This window comes from Scyliorhinus torazame, chromosome 12 (genome assembly GCF_047496885.1).
Source record: "Scyliorhinus torazame isolate Kashiwa2021f chromosome 12, sScyTor2.1, whole genome shotgun sequence".
In the NCBI taxonomy this organism is placed as follows: domain Eukaryota; kingdom Metazoa; phylum Chordata; class Chondrichthyes; order Carcharhiniformes; family Scyliorhinidae; genus Scyliorhinus; species Scyliorhinus torazame.
Genome location: NC_092718.1, coordinates 229,584,332 through 229,588,881, shown reverse-complemented (window position 1 = coordinate 229,588,881; position 4,550 = coordinate 229,584,332).

Below are 4,550 nucleotides of genomic sequence, written 5' to 3'. Positions count from 1 at the left end.
CGATGCAATTTTAAGCAACTTATTGGCTCTTAAAATGTGTAAAAATATTGCCGCGCTCACTACGTGCGCAGATGTTGCGAGCCTATGGGGTCGCCGTGTAGCGGCAGCAAGATGGCTCTCTTTTATGAAGCGCCGCAAGAATTTTCCGACACTTTTTACAAACCCCTAACCCTAACCCTAACCCTAGCTCTAAATTAGATGTAACGATGCAATTTTAAGCAACTTATTGGCTCCTAAAATGTGTAAATATTTTGCGGCGCTCACTACGTGCGCAGATGTTGCGAGCCTATGGGGTCGCCGCTTAGCGGCAGCAAGGTGGCTCTCTTTTATGAAGCGCCGCAAGAATTTTCCGACACTTTTTACAAACCCCTAACCCTATCCCTAACACGAACCCTAACCCTAACCCTAACCTAACCCTAAACCCTAACCCTAACCCGAACCCTAACCCTAACCCTAACCCTAACCATAAACCCTAACCCTAACCCTAACCCTAACCCCTAACCCTAACCCTAACCCTATCCCTAACACGAACCCTACCCCTAACCCTAACACGAAATCTAACCCTAACCCTAACCCTAACCCTAAAACGAACCCTAACCCTAACACGAACCCTAACCCTAACCCTAACCCTAGCTCTAAATTAGATGGAACGATGCAATTTTAAGCAACTTATTGGCTCCTAAAATGTGTAAATATTGTGCGGCGCGCACTATGTGCGCAGATGTTGCGAGCCTATGGGGTCGCCGCGTAGCGGAAGCAAGATGGCTCTCTTTTATGAAGCGCCGCAAGAATTTTCCGACACTTTTTACAAACCCCTAACCCTATCCGTAACACGAACCCTAACCCTAACACGAACCCTAACCCTAACCCTAACCCTAACCCTAGCTCTAAATTAGATGGAACGATGCAATTTTAAGCAACTTATTGGCTCCTAAAATGTGTAAATATTTTGCGGCGCGCACTATGTGCGCAGATGTTGCGAGCCTATGGGGTCGCCGCGTAGCGGCAGCAAGATGGCTCTCTTTTATGAAGCACCGCAAGAATCTTCTGACACTTTTTACAAACCACTAACCCTAACCCTAACCCTAACCCTAACCCTATCCCGAACCCTAAACCTAACCCTAACCCTAACCCTAACACGAACCCTAACCCTAACACGAACCCTAACCCTAACCCTAGCTCTCAATTAGATGGAACGATGCAATTTTAAGCAACTTATTGGCTCTTAAAATGTGTAAAAATATTGCCGCGCTCACTACGTGCGCAGATGTTGCGAGCCTATGGGGTCGCCGTGTAGCGGCAGCAAGATGGCTCTCTTTTATGAAGCGCCGCAAGAATTTTCCGACACTTTTTACAAACCCCTAACCCTAACCCTAACCCTAGCTCTAAATTAGATGTAACGATGCAATTTTAAGCAACTTATTGGCTCCTAAAATGTGTAAATATTTTGCGGCGCTCACTACGTGCGCAGATGTTGCGAGCCTATGGGGTCGCCGCTTAGCGGCAGCAAGGTGGCTGTCTTTTATGAAGCGCCGCAAGAATTTTCCGACACTTTTTACAAACCCCTAACCCTAACCCTAACCCTATCCGTAACACGAACCCTAACCCTAACACGAACCCTAACCCTAACCCTAACCCTAACCCTAACCCTAGCTCTAAATTAGATGGAACGATGCAATTTTAAGCAACTTATTGGCTCCTAAAATGTGTAAATATTTTGCGGAGCGCACTACGTGCGCAGATGTTGCGAGCCTATGGGGTCGCCGCGTAGCGGCAGCAAGATGGCTCTCTTTTATGAAGCACCGCAAGAATTTTCCGACACTTTTTACAAACCACTAACCCTAACCCTAACCCTAACCGTATCCCGAACCCTAAACCTAACCCTAACCCTAACACGAACCCTAACCCTAACACGAACCCTAACCCTAACCCTAACCCTAACCCTAGCTCTCAATTAGATGGAACGATGCAATTTTAAGCAACTTATTGGCTCTTAAAATGTGTAAATATATTGCCGCGCTCACTACGTGCGCAGATGTTGCGAGCCTATGGGGTCGCCGTGTAGTGGCAGCAAGATGGCTCTCTTTTATGAAGCGCCGCAAGAATTTTCCGACACTTTTTACACACCCCTAACCCTAACCCTAACCCTAACCCTAACCCTAACCCTAACCCTAACCCTAACACGAACCCTAACCCTAACCCTAATCCTAACCCTAACCCTAGCTCTAAATTAGATGGAACGATGCAATTTTAAGCAACTTATTGGCTCCTAAAATGTGTAAATATTTTGTGGAGCGCACTACGTGCGCAGATGTTGCGAGCCAATGGGGTCGCCGCGTAGCGGCAGCAAGATGGCTCTCTTTTATGAAGCACCACAAGAATTTTCCGACACTTTTTACAAACCACTAACCCTAACCCTAACCCTAACCGTATCCCGAACCCTAAACCTAACCCTAACCCTAACACGAACCCTAACCCTAACACGAACCCTAACCCTAACCCTAACCCTAACCCTAGCTCTCAATTACATGGAACGATGCAATTTTAAGCAACTTATTGGCTCTTAAAATGTGTAAATATATTGCCGCGCTCACTACGTGCGCAGATGTTGCGAGCCTATGGGGTCGCCGTGTAGAGGCAGCAAGATGGCTCTCTTTTATGAAGCGCCGCAAGAATTTTCCGACACTTTTTACAAACCCCTAACCCTAACCCTAACCCTAACACGAACCCTAACCCTAACACGAACCCTAACACGAACCCTAACCCTAACCCTAACCCTAGCTCTAAATTAGATGGAACGATGCAATTTTAAGCAACTTATTGGCTCCGAAAATGTGTAAATATTTTGCGGCGTGCACTACGTGCGCAGATGTTGCGAGCCTATGGGGTCGCCGCGTAGCGGCAGCAAGATGGGTCTCTTTTATGAAGTGCCGCAAGAATTTTCTGACACTTTTTACAAACCCCTAAACCTAACCCTAACCCTATCACTAACACGAACCCTACCCCTAACCCTAACCCTAACACGAAACCTAACCCATCCCTAACCCTAACTCTAACCCCTAACCCTAACCCTAGCCCGAACCCTAAACCTAACCCTAACCCTAACACGAAACCTAACCCTAACCCTAACCTTAACCCTAACACGAACCCTAACCCTAACACGAACCCTAACCCTAACCCTAACCCTAGCTCTAAATTAGATGGAACGATGCAATTTTAAGCAACTTATTGGCTCCTAAAATGTGTAAATATATTGCGGCGCGCACCACGTGCGCAGATGTTGCGAGCCTATGGGGTCGCCGCGTAGCGGCAGCAAGATGGCTCTCTTTTATGAAGCACCGCAAGAATTTTCCGACACTTTTTACAAACCACTAACCCTAACCCTAACCCTAACCCTATCACTAACACGAACCCTAAACCTAACCCTAACCCTAACACGAACCCTAACCCGAACACGAACCCTAACCCTAACCCTAACCCTAACCCTAGCTCTCAATTAGATGGAACGATGCAATTTTAAGCAACTTATTGGCTCTTAAAATGTGTACGCAGATGTTGCGAGCCTATGGGGTCGCCATGTAGCGGCAGCAAGATGGCTCTCTTTTATGAAGCGCCGCAAGAATTTTCCGACACTTTTTACAAACCCCTAACCCTAAACCTAGCTCTAAGTTAGATGCAACGATGCAATTTTAAGCAACTTATTGGCTCCGAAAATGTGTAAATATTTTGCGGCGTGCACTACGTGCGCAGATGTTGCGAGCCTATGGGGTCGCCGCGTAGCGGCAGCAAGATGGATCTCTTTTATGAAGTGCCGCAAGAATTTTCTGACACTTTTTACAAACCCCTAACCCTAACCCTATCACTAACACGAACCCTACCCCTAACCCTAACCCTAACACGAAACCTAACCCATCCCTAACCCTAACTCTAACCCCTAACCCTAACCCTATCCCGAACCCTAAACCTAACCCTAACCCTAACACGAAACCTAACCCTAACCCTAACCTTAACCCTAACACGAACCCTAACCCTAACCCTAGCTCTAAATTAGATGGAACGATGCAATTTTAAGCAACTTATTGGCTGCTAAAATGTGTAAATATATTGCGGCGCGCACCACGTGCGCAGATGTTGAGAGCCTATGGGGTCACCGCGTAGTGGCAGCAAGATGGCTCTCTTTTATGAAGCGCCGCAAGAATTTTCCGACACTTTTTACAAACCCCTAACCCTAACCCTAACCCGATCCCTAACACGAACCCTACCCCTAACCCTAACCCTAACACGAAACCTAACCCTAACCCTAAACCTAACACTAACACGAACCCTAACCCTAACACGAACCCTAACCCTAACCCTAACCGTAACCCTAGCTCTAAATTAGATAGAACGATGCAATTTTAAGCAACTTATTGGCTCCAAAAATGTGTAAATATTTTGCGGCGCGCACAACGTGCGCAGATGTTGCGTGCCTATGGGGTTGCCGCGTAGCGGCAGCAAGATGGCTCTCTTTTATGAAGCGCCGCAAGAATTTTCCGACACTTTTTACAAAC